This window comes from Myxocyprinus asiaticus, chromosome 19 (assembly GCF_019703515.2).
Source record: "Myxocyprinus asiaticus isolate MX2 ecotype Aquarium Trade chromosome 19, UBuf_Myxa_2, whole genome shotgun sequence".
In the NCBI taxonomy this organism is placed as follows: Eukaryota; Metazoa; Chordata; class Actinopteri; order Cypriniformes; family Catostomidae; genus Myxocyprinus; species Myxocyprinus asiaticus.
Genome location: NC_059362.1, coordinates 36,942,457 through 36,960,741, shown reverse-complemented (window position 1 = coordinate 36,960,741; position 18,285 = coordinate 36,942,457). Strand labels below are relative to the sequence as shown.

Here is an 18,285-nt window from a genome sequence, read left to right as displayed (position 1 = left end):
TTGTATTTAAGCCCTCATGTTTGCCATTGTCTTGTGTCAGGTATTGTGAATGTAACTTTGTTGCCCAAGCCCAAGCCCAAGCCCAAGCCCAAACCCAAGCCCAAGCCCAAGCCAAGCCTAGTCTTATGTCAAGTCTAGTTTTATGTCAAGTCTTTTGTTCACGACTGGATTTACGGTTTTCGGATTTCACTCATGTAAATAAACTGCACCTGGTTTCTACACTTCATCATCGTCATCGTCTCTTCATCTGCCTGTTTCCAGCATCGTTACAGAATACCTGACCGCCCATAATGAACCCAGTAGTTCAGCTCCTTTGTCTACGCCAGGGGAGTCGTCCCCTGGAGAAGTATGTGGAGGAATTCTGCGCTCTGGCCTGCAGGGTGGATTTTACTGAGGTGGCCCTCAAGGACTGTTTCCATTTCAGGCTTAATGAGTCGATTTCCTCTTTGATGCCTGACGGTCGGTGTGCCGATGGCCTTGCTCGGTATATCGACCTTGCCCTACTGATGGATGGTTCACCATGCACCATAGGGGAGACGGCCGACAAGCCAACAACAATGCCTGCCATGGCCAACGCCCATGCCTGCCACTGCCAACGAGCCAACGCCCACACCCACCACGGCCAACGAGTCAACACCCATGCCTGCCACGGCTAGTGAACTGGGAGCTTCATCCGTCCCAGAGCCAGAGTTGCCAGCCTCGTCCGTCCCAGAGCCTGCATTGCCAACTTCGGCCTCCCGGAGGAGGAGGAGAAAGGCTTCCGTTTCCAAGTCTCAGCCCATGTTCACAACCACCGAGGTCATCTACGAGTCTCTGCCCATGTACACAACCACGGAGTTCGTTTCCAAGTCTCTACCATTGTTCACGACCACAGAGGTCATCTCCGAGTCTCTGCCCATGTACACGACCACGGAGGTTGTTTCCAAGTCTCTGTCAATGCCCATGACCCCAGAGGTCGTTCCCAAGACTCAGTCCATGCCCATAACCACAGAGGTCACTCCCAAGACTCTGCTCATGTTCACTGAGGTCTTTTCCCGGCAATCCAGGACTCTTAGTCTCGAGCCTACCACGGCTCTGCCTGCCATGGTTTCGCCCCTTGAGCCTCCCATGGCTCCACCTTCCACGACTTTGCTCCATGTCATGGCCGCCAAGACCGAGTTCCCCGTCATGGCCATCACACCAGAGTCAGCTCCAGGCCATGTCACAGCCATGCCAGAGTCAGCTCCAGGCCATGTCACGCCTCAGCCTGTTCCCTGCCATGTCACAGTTGTGCCTCAGCCTGATTCATGCCGTGCCTCAGCCTGCTCCATGCCATTGTCTCAGCCAAGCCCCAGACTGCTCCATGCCATTGTCTCAGCCAAGCCCCAGACTGCTCCATGCCATGTCTCGGCCAAGCCCTAGACTGCTCCATGCCATGTCTCAGCCAAGCCGCAGAATGCTCCATGCCATGTCTCAGCCAATACAGTTCCACAGTCCAGGCCCACCTCTGCTCCACCGGGAACTTCCATCCCTGCGGCTCCACCTTGGTCCTCATCCCCATCGGCTCTGCGCCTCGAGCCTCTCAGGGCCCCACTTTCCATTGGCTTTGCCCTGTTCCCATGCCCGGTCTCGCCAGACCACGCCCCATGCCCTGTCTTGACAGGCCACGTCTCAAGGACCCCACCTCCCCCCCCCCCCCCAAGCTCCCTAATTAACTTATGTTTTTGGGTGTCGGGATATGTCATGTTTATGTGTTTTGTTCATGTTTTCATGTCAAGTTTAGTTCCTGTTCCGGTCATGTCATGTGATTTCCTGTTCCCTCATGTGATCTTATCATATGTTCCCCTGTTCATGTGTCTTGTTTTCATTGATTCATTGTTTGATTACTTTGTTGTTAATCTTGTCTTTTTCATTGGTTTAAGTACATTTAATCTTGTTATCTTGTTTATAGTTCAGTCTTGTGATTGGTTGTCTTGTTCACTGTTGGATGTCAACTACACATAACACAAATTATTAAAAAGTTTAAATTACACACATAACAATTAAACGAAGCTTTAATTATTGCTTTCAAAACTCAGCTTGATGGAGTGCAAATCCAAACTTAGGGATCTCAAGACGTGTTTTTCGAAGTATAAAACTATGACTAACTTGACACAGCGACCTAAAAATGGTATCTTTATGATATGATGCAACCAAAGTGAGATGCTCCAAAAGCATCCATCTGAACCAGGTGTACATTGCGTCCTTAGATAAGCCCTTATAATAAATCTCAAACTGACTGACAAATTAAATTGCAGAATGCATTGCTGTGAACTGTTGGTCAATGATTGCTTATGTTCAACAATATGCAGATAAACAATACATTGGATTCTAAAGCCACTTTTTGTATTGCTTTATCAATGCTTAACCCCTCTGCCACAATGTAATGAATTTTAATTATCTGAATATATATATATATATATATATATATATATATATATATATATATATACATATACACCGATCAGCCACAACATTAAAACCACCTGCCTAATATTGTGTAGGTCCCCCTTGTGCCGCCAAAACAGCACCAACCCGCTATCACAATTGTACAGAGTGGTTATCTGAGTTACTATAGACATTGTCAGTTCGAACCAGGTTGGCCATTCTCTGTTGACCTCTCTCATCAACAAGGCATTTTTGTCCACAGAACTGCTGCTCACTGGTTGTTTTTTGTTTTTGGCACAATTCTGAGTAAATTCTAGAGACTGTTGTGTGTGAAAATTCCAGGAGATCAGAAGTTACAGAAATACTCAAACCAGCCCATCATGCCATGGTCCAAATCACTGAGATCAAATTTTTTCCCCATTCTGATGGTTGATGTGAACATTAACTGAAGCTCCTGACCTGTATCTGCATGATTTTATGCACTGCACTGCTGCCACATGATTGGATGATTAGATAATCGCATGGATGATTGTTGGTGTCAGAAGGGTTGGTTTGAGTATTTCTGTAACTGCTAATCTCCTGGGATTTTTTCTCCTGGCATGTAATTAATTTAATTACAAATTCTTATCGATTGACAGCCCTAGTTAAGACATTTTTACACACAATTTAATTAAAATGGCAAAATAACTTATTTTATTTCCCAGATGATAACTGGACACCACTCACTGACTTAAACATGCAGGTTAATCGTGAAATAATGTCTACTGTTTCACTATTTTCTTAAAATAGAGGGCGGTATACAGTGTACAGAATATTGTGTAGTATATAGTAAGCTGGTTTTCCATTCCAAAAATAGCCATTATTCTTCATTTGACTTCACTATGAAGGTTTACTTGCAATGAACCATCATTGCATAATACTTTAGCACATTATGTCCCTAGTAAGTGGCTGGGTCCTTGCCAGCAAAAAACAAGCAGATCCCTCCTGTCAATCTGGGGATTTAGTGAGTGTTGTGATTGCCAAGCAAAAAGATAACGCTAGCACCAGAGCACAATGACAGAGAAAACAAGAGCAGCCACTCCATAATGTGGCATAGCATACATGGTTAAGTCACAATAACGGGAATTTAGAGATGTAGTTATGTTAGGAGAATGCTTATTTAGTGTTCTAACATGCACTCTTGAGTAGTACAGCACAGACACACTTCACACACACTGCCTTTATGATCAACAGTGCAACTGCTGAGCTATGCTTTCTGCAACAATACTAAAATGCTTTGTGTTTCTTAGATCAGCCAGATATAAGATCAAAGCGTGCGTCCTCTGACGATGCATGAACAAATATGTGGGTACATTTTCTATATAGATGACGATTGCACAATGTGGACCTAGTCCGTTGTAGAAAATACTACAAAAATGGTGATTTATTTTGCCTCGCACGGCTTCATTGCATAAGAGGAATGGCAAGCAAAGGAACAAAAGATTTCACAGGGAAATCTCAATGGCCATAATGAAGGGGAGCCTTGTTTTAACATATCATTAAAATGATTCTGTATCTTGCAGCAATCTGGGGAATTACAGTCTGGGCTTGTATGGTACCAGTACCCAAGTTGGCAACAGCCACATTTATGGAGAATGGGGCCTAATACACTCAATAATACACATATGGACATTAAAGGTGATTACTGGCCTGAATAAATGGTAATTTCTAGTTGTCAGACAGCCATTTTGGTGCTTTCAGTAAGTAGACTTGGCCAGTATGAAAACTGATGGGTTGTTTGCATCCAGCTCACGGGTACTGAGCCAGAATACAACATAATTTAAGAGTATTTTGTAAGCATGTAATATAAAAGTTTAGCAGAGCTTGAAATATGTCTGGTATATACAAACACATCTGGTTCTTATCATCTCAGTATCCTAAAGACATTCTGGATAATACCGCTGGTTAAGCAGCCACAGATCTGTCTGGAACTTCTGAGTTTCCTCTGACAGTGGCAAACCAAACGTGTTATTAGCTTCAGAGAAAACACCACTGGAGTGCATCAAAAGCCAGGATCAGTTTAGCGCAGCCACGGACGGCCACAGTGATCAATATCAGTTGCATGGATATATTTCTCATCTCACTTGGAGGATGGATTCTTGTTACTGTAAATGGTGAAATGCTTATCCTCCTCAGTCTAAACATACCGTTAGTCACAGCAGGAGCGTACAGTTAGAGGCAATTTTCTGAGGAGAGCACTCTCCAAATTGGCCTGTGGGCACAGCTATTTTCCACTCTAAACAACATGCCACAAATCCAGCACAAGCAATTGTAGAAAAATGCCACAAACAGGTTGGGAGACAATTTAAAAGAGGGCCAGCAAAGCCTGGTTCCTCTCAGTGTGAGCTTGTCTTTACAGGCCAAAGGAAGCTATTAGACTTTTAAGTACTGGAATTCATTACTGTCCTAGAGTGCTTAGTTAAATGGGTTACTTGTGTAAAAATTCTTTAACTTGTGAGAGCAATGCATGATAAAGGGTTTGTTCACCCAAGGTTTTAAAGGTGCTTGAACATGCATTTCTCTGTCTATGCAGATGGAACACCGTACTAAAAATACTAAAAGCACAAATTTGGGTTCCACTGAGGCACTTCCAATGGAAGTGAACGGGGCCAATCCGTAAACGTAAAAATACTCACTATTTCAAAAGTATATCCACAAGACATAAACAATATGTGTTATCATGACTTTAGTGTGATAAAATCTCTGTGTAACTTTTCTGTGTAAAGTTATAGCCAATTCTACAACTTTGTTTTTGAAAACAAAAAAATAATAATAATAATAATAATAATTTTAAGATAAACATCATATAAAGGTAGGGCTACTAAACATTAGATCTCTTTCTACCAAAACATTAATTGTAAATGAAATGATTACAGATCATAGTTTGGATGTGCTCTGTTTGACTGAAACCTGGCTTAAACCGGATGAATATATTAGTGAGCCTTGTCTGAAGGGTTGAGGAGGAGGTGTTGCTACAATTTTCAGTGACGTTTTTGGTGTTACTCAGGAGGACAGGATATAAGTTTAAGTCTTTTGAACTTATAATGCTTAATGTGACACCATCAGATATAAATAAATAATCTCTGTCGTCTTTTGCCCTTGCTACAGTATATAGATCACCCGGGCCATACTCAGATTTCCTTGGTAAATTAGCAAATTCTGGTGACTTCAACATTCACATAGATAATGAAAATGACACATTGGGATTAGCATTTATCAATATTCTCAACTCTCTTGGAGTCAGACAAAATGTGACAGGACCAACTCATCGCCATAATCATACGCTAGTTGCTGTTGATACTATAGATATTCTACCGCAGAGCGATGACATCACAGATCATTACCTCGTCTCTTGTTTACTGCGATCAGCTAATGTCACTCAATCTACACCACGCTATCATTCAGGAAGAACTATTCTTTTGACCACTAAAGATAGCTACACTAATAATCTTCCAGAATTGTCTCACATACTCAGTAAGACAAAAAGTCTAGAAGAACTTGATGCAATAACAGAAAATATAAATACAGTCTTCTCTAGCATTCTTGATAGTGCCGCCCCCTTCGACTAAAGAAAATTTAAGAAAAAAGCCCCGCACCATGGTACAATGATCACACTCATGCTCTCAAGAGAGCAGCTCGGAAAATGGAGCGCAAGTGGAAGAATACAAAATTAGAGGTATTTCGCAGTGCATGGAAGGATAGTATCTGTAGCTTCAGACAGGCACTAAATGATGCTAGGTCAACATATTTTAGCAAACTCATAGAAAATAACAATAACAATAACAATCCTAGGTGCTTATTCAATACTGTGGCTAAATTGGTTAGGAATAAAGCAACAACTGAACCAGATATTCCATTGCAGCACAATAGTAATTACTTCATGAATTTCTTTACTGATAAAATTGAAATAATCAGAAATGAAATTGGAACAATGCAATCAACTGTCACAGCACCTCAGAAAACAGTGTCATAATTTTCCTCACGAGCAACTTCAATCCTTGCATTGGTCATGAAGAAGCCACAACATGTATGTTAGATCCAATACCAACTAAGCTCATAAAAGATGTATTCCCTGTAATCTCAGAACCTCTTCTTAATATTATTAACTCCTCGCTATCCTTAGGACATGTCCCAAGAAACTTTAAAATGGCAGTTATCAAACCGCTTAAGAAGCCACAGCTTGATCCTGGAGAATTGGCTAATTACAGACCGATTTCAAATCTACCATTTATGTTGAAAATACTAGAAAAAGTAGTGTCCTCCCAACTATGTTCATTTCTACAGAGAAATGGTATATATGAACAATTTCAGTCAGGACTTAGGCCCCATTACAGTACAGAGACTGCACTTATCAGAGTTACAAATGACTTGCTCTTATCATCTGATCACGGCTGCATTTCTCTTCTAGAGCTTTTAGATCTTAGTGCTGCCTTCGACACGATAGATCACAACATTCTCTTGAATAGGCTGGAGAATTATGTTGGCATTAGTGGACTTGCATTAGCATGGTTTAGGTCCTATTTATCAGACCGCTACCACTTTGTATGTGTAAACGAAGAATTGTAAAATCAAACAAAAGTATGGAGTGCCACAGGGATCAGTTTTAGGGCCTCTGCTTTTTTCCTTATACATGCTTCCCCTGAGAGATATTACCAGGAATCATGGAATAAGTTTCCACTGTTATGCCGACGATAGCCAACATTATATTTCTTATAAACCCAACGAAAATTCACAATTCTCCAAATTAGCAGAGTGTGTCAATGAAATCAAAGATTGATGGCCAGAAATTTCCTTCTACTCAATTCCGACAAAACAGGTACTAATTATTGGGCCAAAAACCTCTAAAAATTAGCTGCTAAAATATACATTGACTCTCGATGGATGTACTGTTATATCGTCTTCTACAGCGAAGAACTTGGGTGTTATATTTGATACCAATCTGTCTTTTGAAAATCAAATTTCCAATGCTTGTACTGGGAGGATGTCCAGCAAGTTCAATAAATAAACTTCAATTGGTTCAAAATGCAGCAGCCATAGTGCTGACTAGAACCAAGAAATACGATCATATTGGCCCCATTTTATCGTCGTTACATTGGCTACCTGTTAAATTTCGTAATAATTTTAAAATTCTGTTAACTACATACAAAGCTTTGAATGGTCTAGCTCCACAGTACTTAAGTGACCTTCTGACACACTATATTCCATCACTTTCATTATGATCACAAAATTCTGGCTTGTTAATAGTTCCTAGAATATCAAAATCCACAAAAGGAGGTAGATCCTTTTCCTGCTTGGCTCCTAAACTATGGAATAGTCTCCCTAACAATGTTAGGGATGCAGACACACTCACTCAGTTTAAGTCTAGACTAAAGACTCATCTATTTAGCCATGCATACACCTAATTTATCCATCAACTCACAATTAGGCTGCTTTAGTTAGGTCTGCCGGAACCAGAAACATCTATCATGATCTATATAACTCTGTATAACATTGAATGACATCTACGCTAATAGTATTCTATTTGTTACCATGTCTCAACCTCGGGATTCATATCCAGAGGTTACCAGAGCCCGTGAGATCCAGCTCCGTTCCTGCTTGGTGTTGGACTCCACTGCTATTTGTCTCTATGTGATGACGACTAAATGCAGCTGGTGCTAGCCAGACATCACTTCAGTCTTTTACAATGGACTTCAGAGGATGAACTGATGCCAACTTCAACTGTAAGACATCGGGTACTTCATATGCCATTGCCTGAACCCTGGATTTAGGATGGAACCCACCGAACCTCACCGAAATGACCTGCCGGATGAACTGCGATGCAACTCACTGATCCCTGCCTGCATCACGTTTGTCTATTGATGGACTACACTCTTGAAATTGAATACATAGACTTCATCAGCCAACTAACAAAGGACAATGCATCTATGTGAACTTCTGCAGTTAATCCAGGATGGACTTCAAAGACATTAATCATTAATCTTACAGTTCATAAAAAATCTTTTTGTTTTTTTAAACACTGGACCTTAACACTTACGTAGTTTACTAATCTTAAACTATGACCTGCACTGCACATAAATAACTAATATTGGCATTATATTCATGCTGGTTAGCCAGAGGGGAACTGGCCCCCACAGTGAGCCTGGTTTCTCCCAAGGTTATTTTTCTTCATTAACCAACATCTTTTTTAACAAGAGTTTTGTGTTCCTTGCCACAGTCGCCTTCAGCTTGCTCACGGGGGTTCTAAATACAATTATAATTTAATTATTTAATTATTACATTTTTATACCCAATTTACAATCATATTTAATCAAATTACACAATGATCACTCTAAGAATTTATAGATATTACAGTTTCATTTTTTGTTAATGCATGATTTTCTGTAAAGCTGCTTTGAAACGATGTGTGTTGTGAAAAGCGCTATACAAATAGCTGTAAAAATGACGATTTAAACAACTTTACAGTTCAAATAATACATGAGTTTTAACAGAAAAATGTATGTAATTGCTTTTATAAAATTCTAAGCTTCACATTTCTGCCTTTAAACCTTCTAAAAATTGGCCCCATTCACTTGCATTGTAAGTGCCTCACTTTAAATTTGAAAAGTCTATGTAATAAGTCTGTGTTAACGCCTTTAATACAAGAATTGTATTAAATTCATCTTTGATTTGTTAAATCTTCTCTTTTGAAATCTGAAATGATTTAAATAAATAATATTTCTTCCTAAAAAGTAAGAATCATTGATGAAACTGTTGAGGAATTGGAACTGGAATACTTTATGACTCCAATCCTTAGACAAGAGGCTAAGTAAATAATGAAAGAATTTTCATTTTTGGGTGAAGTATACGTTTAATACTGTACATTAAGTTTGAGCTTATCACAGTGTTTAACAGTAGTAAATATTGATGACGTTGTCTTTAAACTTACGCTTAATTAGTAAAAGTTCCTCCAAGGTCATGCTGTGGAAAGGCAATTGCTATGTATCATGTTTGCTTCCCCGAACAATTAGCAGCCTGAATAAAGGCTAGCGGAGAACTTGGGGTTGTTTAGCACAGGTAATCAGTCATAAAAGCCCCTGAGCACAATGACCTGTATCATTTAAAGCTACCGTGAACCTATCTGCTGAATTAATTATGAGGAAAGTTAAACAGTAAGAGCTCAAGTCATTCCGCTGGTCTGGAAATTACCTTTACTATGGATGACAGAACTTTTGCCTCTCCAATGTTTTTTACTTCCATTTTGAGTTGTTTCAAGCCTGGTCGTTTGAAAAGGTTCTCTAAGGAGGTGTAAGATGTTTATTTGTGGTACGTGTTTTGACTGAGGTGCTTTGAACATGGGGGCTGCTCAGTAAGAGGCTACTGGCATTAACATTAGAGCAGCACAAGGCTCTTCTGACAGGCCTCTCTCTGGAGCGGAGATAGGATTATTGTCGGAGATGCTTTGATGCAGGTGAACTGCCTCCTGATGTTGCCATGAAATTCTTGCACAGGCCTCTTTAAGTGCTGATGAAGTGGCTCTGTTCTGATTGTTATTGCCACATTAAGAGTCCTGATAGGCTTGCCAAATATCCAGCAATGGCTTTGACCGCTTCAAAACAGGGAAAATGTCACTTCCATGACAAAGAGTCTTATTGTGTCTTATTTTTCTCCCTTTTTATGTCACTTCCTGCCTGCACACATAGAGACAGTTTTCAAATAGTTCTAGTGATCTAATTAATATTCACAAATATTTGCATGTCTAAAAATATCATCTAAAAAGTTCCTGAAAGTAACAATAAGTCTGTCTTGTGTATTCAAATAAAATGACTACAAAAGGAATAGTTCACAGGAAAATGAAAACTGTCCTGTAAAGAAATTTTGAAAAATAATCATGCAAGTCTTTTTTTCCCAAACAACAACAATTCATAATAGTGACTCGAGGACTGCTGCACCGCATCGAGTCAGTGAAATGAACTAATAACCTGATCAGTCTGATTCGTAAACATGATCAAGAGCAGGTTCAAAATACCAATTTGTTCACGAATCAGACTGGTCTGTTTGTCTGGTTCAGTTCACTAAATATGTTTACATGTACTTTAAAAGTTCGATTTCAGTGGGAATTAAACAATATTTAATCTTTTTAAAATGTTTTGTAGATGTTTTTTGCGAAGTTGAACTAACAGACCAACATTATGCGATTGTAGCTCAGCTACATCCAGCATGTATACACGTTACTTAGACCACTGGCAGTTGTCCTGCACTATTTTAGTTTATTTTGCCCTAACTTCTGAGGGTTAAAGGACGGCATCAGGTTTCACATGGTATAAATGCTCAGTGTAGATTTGACCACAGCTCAGACACGACTCTCGACTGATTGTACTTCCTTGTTTCGGCCTAACAGTAAAAAAGATTAGTCACTCTGTTTCTGTGTCAGAGCAGCCTGTGAATAGAAGCCCATTGCTATGGTAGCAAGGATAAACAAACAATTGTGGTACCATGGAATGCTTCAAAATATTTACAACGGAGTAACCCTCCTAGGTCGTCGCGTAGCAGGTGGGAGAATCTGGAACTTTTGCACATCACAAATTGTTCTCAGCTGTAAGGTACTTCTCTCCTCTGGATCAACCCTTAGCAACCAACTTTGCACGGATCAGAAGGCCTCCGTAGCTCTATATGCTGAAGAAAAGAATTGTTTAAGGCAGTGGTTTTCAATCCTGATCCTGGAATTCCACAGGACTGCACATTTTGGAGGTCTCGTTAATTTAACACAACTGATTGAACTCATCAAGACTTGAAATGGGTATGTCAGATACGGTAGACATTTAAATGAACAGTGCTGGGGTACTCTAGGATTGAGAACCACTGGTCTAAGGGACATTTTACACAAACACGTTTTTGTGTTTGTCATTGACCGTTGCCCTGCAACTTGCTGTTTTTTCAGTATCTCGTGCAGGAGTGCTGGGTTTTTAAGATGCTGTGTCTAGTTGAAAGGAACTTCTGTTTTTAAAAACGTGACACCTCTGTTCTATTCATCGCTCTTCATATAGCTTTTTTGCACAAAAATGTGTTTGGTCTGAACGGCCCCTAAAGCAGGGAAGCAGAAAATCAGCAATGTCCGAATTCATGTGCTTTGATAGTGTGTACTGAATTCAGTGACGTTTTCCATCTAAACCGCTGATGAAATACATTCTGTAGTTATACAGATGTGTAGTTTAAATATATTACCAGGCATACTACATCCGCCATGTTGGCATTTTCCTTTGAAAATAATTAGTCAGGTGATGTTAAACAAGTGCAGTTTATCACAAGGAACAACTTTCTTGATACCTATAGCATTTACATCTGAAAAAGTCACTGGCAGTTCTCCACAGATCCTCAGCTCCCGTGACCAGATAGGATGGTATAGTGTCCATTGGTTGCATACTTGAGGTTGTCATCTACTGTATCATGTATACTGAGTTTTCGGACATCCTTCTCATTTGACCTATTGCTTTTTGCATATTGTGTAGCAGGGAAGTATGCATATTTGTATATGCACTTTTTTTAACATCTTTTTCAAAGTGATGAGTCCTCAGCTCTCGTTGATAGCAAAGTTGGTCAATGGTTGCACACTTCAGAATCTCAGCAGATGTGGTACATCATCCAGCTGCTGTTCACCTACTGTATCATTATTAATGAGATATCCTACTCATTTGCATACTATGTACCAGGGAAGTACTGATATTCAACAAATTAGCCTATATTTGATCAACAAAACTGAGTCTTGAAGTGACTGAAACAACACACATGCCAATACACTGCTTGCAAGAGGCATGAATATCAGTCTGAGCTACTAACCTTAGGGATATTTTAAGAAATTAAATCTACACTTAACCACATGGCTTGAACCCATTAAGTGCTATCTGATGTAATCATAATGTGTCTTGAGTATTAATGACAAATGTTTAAAAGTCTAAAAACCCAGTGGAAAATCAAATTGCATGCGATTTTACAACACCACTGAGCATTTAAGATAGGGACAATTTTTTATTAGGCTCAAACGTTGCATTCATGTTGATTAATAACTGAGACATGTTACCCCTTGCAACCGCTGTGTATGTTCTCATTGGCCCCAGGCTATTCCCAAGTCAATTGAATATATCCTGTGCTTAACGACGACGGAGACATCCATTCCATAATTCCAGTAATAGCCTCATTCTGTGTTGTATTTCCTATCAATATATCAGAAGCCTCTTGGTCCCAAAACCTCTTTCCCTAAGGTCACTTCTGTAGATTTAAAAAGGATTCAATAAGGAAACATTTAGCTTTGTAAAAATCTCTTGTGGAGAATCTTCTAGACTAATTGCAGTGAGGTCCGTTTAGTTCTACAGAAACAGCAATGTAACTGGATATTTTAATGCTACATTTAGGACATTGTTGACAATTAGTTTTACAGTTAAACAATTTATCAATTAGTTTTTATTTTCCATAAAATCTATAAGGGAGATTGTTTTTTTTTTTTTACTCCAATACTCCAGAGAATATCTCTCAGTGTATGTACATTTTTTAAATAAAACGCACCTTAAAATCTTGCCTAACAATAATAATAATACTAATAAAAAATCGATGAACATTTCCACCATTACTGCCCAGGAAAAAAATATACACTCACTGAACACTTTTTTTAGAAACACCATGGCCCTAATTAAGTGCCAGACGTGGCCTTCTGCTGTTGTAGCCCATCCGCCTCAAGGTTTGACTTGTTGTGAATTCTGAGATGCTATTTTGCTCACTACAGAGTGGTTATTTGAGTTACCATAGCCTTTCTGTCAGCTTGAACCAGTCTGGCCATTCTCTGTTGACCTCTCTCATCAACAAGACGTTTTCATCTGCAAAAATGCTGCTAACTGGATGTTTTTGATCCCAGGAGATCAGCAGTTACAGAAATACTCAAACCAGCCCGTCTGGTGCCAACAATCATGCCAAGGTCAAAATCACTGAGATCACATTTTTCCCCATTCTGATAGTTTGACAGCAAAAATAAAAAACAATTCATAGAACAGCAAAAGGTTTGCGATTTGATTTTCCACAGGGTTTTTAGATTTTTGAACAAAATGGTAAGAAATTATAAAATCATTGTAAATCAAATATTGTAATTTATAAATTATATGATTTTTACAATTTGTATTGCTTCATATAGACAACAAAGAAAAGCAAAACATATATATACAGAATCAACATTTAACCCCCACTATTACCCTTCCACCTCCCAAATCTCCAACCCACCCTGACCCTCAACAACATCCCTGTGGTCACACACACACACACACACACACACACATAAAATAATAATAATAATCACACAGATTTAAAACTAAACTTCTCTCTCCACTGCCCATTCCTGAGATCCCTCCAAAAATGCCAAATATCTGCCCCATTTCCCATCAAATATATCCCAACTCCCCAGCCTTCTACATGATGCTTCCTCGAAAGCTGCCACCCTCCCGTTACCCTATGTGACTTTACCCTCCCTAGCAACCGGGCCAATTTGGTTGCTTAGGAGACCTGGCTGGAGTCACTCACACACCCTGGATTCGAACTCACGACTCCAGGGGTGGTAGTCAGCGTCTTTCATGCTGAGCTACCCAGGCCCCTTCTGTGCACCATTCTTGAAATGAGGGCGCTCCATTCCCTTAAAACAATTTGTCTGCCGATCATGACACTGGTTAGACCCCATTTTTTTATGTGTTTATCTCCAATATTGATGACCGCCCGATCTCCTAAAATACAGAGTCTGGGGCAAAATGAAATTAGAGTGCCCAATACATCACACATAAAACTCTGAATCTTCAACAAAAATTCTTGGATCTTAACACACTACCAAAAAACATGGGTTGTGTCTCCATCTTCTGATTGTCATCGCCAGCAGGTGGGTGCGTCTATAAAACCAAGCTTATACAATCTAGAGGGGGTCCAACAGAATCAATGTAAAATCTTGAATTGCATAAGGCGCACCCTTGCATCTCTAGATGCAGACTTGAAATTTTTTAGAATCCTAGCCCACACTCCTTCCTCCAATACCAAGTTTAAATCTTTCTCCCATAATCTCTTGACAGAAGTTAAAGCTCCGTCCCCCGGACTCTGAATTAGCAGGAAGTAATACACTGATGCCTCATGACCTTTTCCAAAAGCAGTAATCACCACTCCCAGAGTATCTGCCGCTTTAGGGGGGGTGTATGCTACTCCCAAAAATAGTACAGAGCAGGTGGCGCAGCTGTAAATACCTAAAGAACTGAAATCTGGGAATCCCAAAATGTTGAACCAAATTTCCAAAGGATCTCAACACCACTCTCATATAGGTCACTGAGTGTATTAACCTTCCTCACAATCCACTCTGACCAGCAGAAAGGGGACTTATTAATACATAATTTGGGGTTCAGCCATATGCTCGAGGCAATATTTAAATAAATGTCTGAATTAAACACTCTGGACACTTTTGTCCATACCGAGTGCAAATGCGAGATAATGGGGTGTTACTTCACTTTTCCAATTAGTTTGATAGAAAGGCTTTGCAATGGTGAAATAGGGGCAAGAACTTCCTGTTCAATACAAAACCAGGGAGGGGCTCTCTCAGGTGGAAGTGACCAATGAGCCAAATGTCTGAGACCGAATGCAAAATAATAAAACAAAATCTTGGGTAGGCCTAACCCACCTTTGTCAATCGGCCTATGCAACTTAATGAAATGTAATCTGGGACCTTTACCATTCCAAAATGAAGGACTTCGCTATGCTATCAAATTGCTTTAAATAAGAGAGGGGGACATCTACAGGGAAAGATTGTAGCAGGTAGATGAATTTTGGAATACAATTCATTTTAATAACATTAACCTTCCCAATCATAGATAAATGTAATGAAGCCCACCTGTCCACATCGCTCGAAAACCTTTTTATTAAATGGTCAGAATTGACAAACTAAATCACACAAATTTGCTGGGAATAAAATGCCCAAATACTTAATGACCTGTTTGGGCCACTGGAAGGCGACCGGCTGAAAAGCCGTTACCGGGCAGTATGCTGTCAGATCCAAAGCTTTGGATTTAGACCAACTGACTCTGTATCCTGAGAACTTAGAAAAGGAATTAATAATTAATAATTCTGAGGAGGCAAGGCATAGATCTAGCAGGGTCGGAGACAAATAATAAAATATCATCTGCGTAAAACAAAAGTTTATGCGCCACACCTCCCGCCACCACCCCTGGAAAATCATCCTCCTTTCTTATCGTGGCTACTAATGGTTCCAGGGCAAGACAGAACAATAATGGGGAAAGAGGGCAACCCTGCCGGGTGCCCCTATCCAGAGTAAAATAATCTGAAATTAATCAATTTGTTTGTACCACTGCTACCAGGTGTCTATGAAGTAACTTAATCCATCCAATAAAAGTATTCCTGAACCCATATATTTCCAAAATCTTAAAAAGATAATCCCATTCTACCATATCAAATGCCTTTTCAGCGTCAAGTGAGATGGCAGCGACCGGGGTCTGATCATTCGCCACTGACCACATGATATTGATGAAACGCCTAATGTTATCAGAAGAGCTATGGCCCCGAATAAACCCCACCTGATCAATATGTATAAGAGATGTCATAACTTAATCTGTTAGCTTTTTGACAATATTTTAACGTCAAGCTGGATCAGGGAAATTGGACAGTAACTCTTACACTCACTTGGATCTTTGTCCCTTTTAAGAATCAGACTGATCCAGGCTTGTGTCATGGTTGGCGGAAGCTTTCCATTCTTTAATGAATAATTTATTCCGTATAAACGTCTAGCAAAAATGGAGCCAGTTCTGTAGCATAAGATTTAAAATTCAGTGCCAAAGCCATCTGGCCCCGGAGCCTTGCCTGTAGGCAAGGCCTTAATTACCTCGCCAAGCTCCTCCAAGTTTATCTCAGAATCAAGATAATTTTTTTGCTCAGTCGTCAGTTTAGGAAGTTCTAATGGTTCACAAAGTTTCTAATATCTTCATCAGTAGATGAAGACATGGAACTATAGAGACCAAGATAGAATTCTTTAAAAGAATTATTAATATCAATGGCCGAGGTAAATATTTCACTGAGGCAATGGTAGAAAAAGACTCTCTCTGTTTTATATATCAAGCCAAAAGCTTCCCTGCTTTGTCCCCCGACTCAAAGTATGACTGTCTTGCCCTGAACAGCCAAAACTCCACCTTCCGTGACAAAATAGTATTATATCTGTATTTCAATAGGGTCAATTTTCTGAGGCCATTAGACGACATTCGCCGCTTCAGCTCTGCTTCGGCACTTTTAATATTCCCTTCCAATTCCACGAGTTCTTGTGCTTTGGATTTTTTGACGAATGAGACATACTGTATGATCCGTCCCCTAAGAACCTTAAGTGCCTCCCAAGCCACGCCCACAGAGGATACTGAGGACCAGTTGGTCTCCATACAAACATTGATTTCAGCCTTTAGCATTTGTTGGAATTCAGGATTTTGCAAAAGGGATACATTAAAGCGGCAACTATGATTTCTTTTTCTCCGTATGTGGCAACACCTCTAAACACACCAGGGCGTGATCTGAGACTAAAATGTTTCCAATTGAGCAATCAACAACAGATGAAATGAGGGACTTAGATATATAAAAAAATCTATTCTAAAGTAAATCTTATGGACTGATGAAAAAAATGTATAGTCCCTACCAGATGGGTTCAAAAGTCTCCAAATATCTGTAAGACCAAGATTTGTACACATCTTGTGAAGTGTCAATGTTGATCTAGGGGGCTTGCACACTTCAAAAGATTAAAGTCTCCTCCCAATATTATATCATGAGGGGTGCCAGCAGCTTGCAACATCCCTTCAAAATCTATAAAAAAGCACTGATCATCAACATTAGGTGCATAAATATTAGCCAAAATAAGACTTTGCCCCTGAATTTCTGGTTAAAACAATAATGACTCTCCTAATTTATCTTTAATCTGTTTGAGACATTTGAATTGTAGATGCTTACTTATCAGTGTAATGACCCCCCTGCTCTTACTTGAGCCAGCACTAAAGAAAACATGTCCACTCCGTATCTTCCCAAATTTTTCAGATGCGTTTCTTGAAGAAACACTATATCATATTTCTTACGCTTAAGTGAAATAACCTTCCTTCTTTTTATGGGGTGCCCAAACCCATTCACATTCAATGTAGAGAGAAACAATCCACTCATATTAACATTTGACTTTTTGACATATGAGAAAAAATAGATTGTGTGTCAAAAACAAAATTATAAAGACCACATTTCAACATTAGAGCAACAATCAAACCCCGAACTTCCCCCAGAACCAAACAAACAGAAAAAAGAAAAATGTGCGCATTAACCCCACACACGACAGCGCCAACTGGCGTCCATCCCTCTAAACTCAAACAGTCCATGTACGCCTACGAGAGCCCCCACGACAACTTTGCCGTCGGAATGCTCAAGTCCGGTGTTTCTATAAAAATTTTGTTAGACAGAATTACAAAACAAAAGATAATCTATAAAACAAACTCCAGCTAATAGGTGGAATAAACACAAAGAACATGTAGATTCATCCACATAACTGTCCCGAAGGTGTGTCCCTCGGAACCAGCAAAAAAAAAAAAAAAAAGCCACTCATTTTCCTTGGACAGTCAAATGAATGTTCAGTGAGCAGGCCCATTTGACTGCTACATGAGTACAACAAATGACCTGATCACTCCAAGGTCTTGCAAGAAATACCCCACAAAACTCCAGCCAATAGGAGGCATAAGCAGATTCATCCACAACACTGCCTGAAGGAGTGTTATTCCACAAAACAAACCCCAGCCGCTAGGCGGAACCAGCACAAAAAGAAACAAA

General features: G+C 39.8%; 2 protein-coding genes across 6 annotated transcripts in view; one reads left to right on the top strand and one right to left on the bottom strand.

The window, feature by feature from the left end:
• Positions 1–18,285, top strand: part of adat2 (adenosine deaminase tRNA specific 2) — a 74,614-nt gene that overhangs the window by 33,992 nt on the left and 22,337 nt on the right. The window contains exon 7 of one of the 4 annotated variants that reach the window (XM_051644254.1): positions 8,003–9,173. The exons of the other annotated variants lie outside the window; for them this stretch is intronic. The gene's annotated coding sequence lies outside the window, so the exon portion shown is untranslated. Of the gene's footprint in view, positions 1–8,002; positions 9,174–18,285 lie in introns of those variants that run through there. 4 annotated transcript variants of the gene reach the window in all.
• The window catches only part of LOC127409595 (androgen-induced gene 1 protein-like), a 60,848-nt gene that overhangs the window by 28,284 nt on the left and 14,279 nt on the right, over positions 1–18,285 (bottom strand). The window lies entirely within an intron of this gene.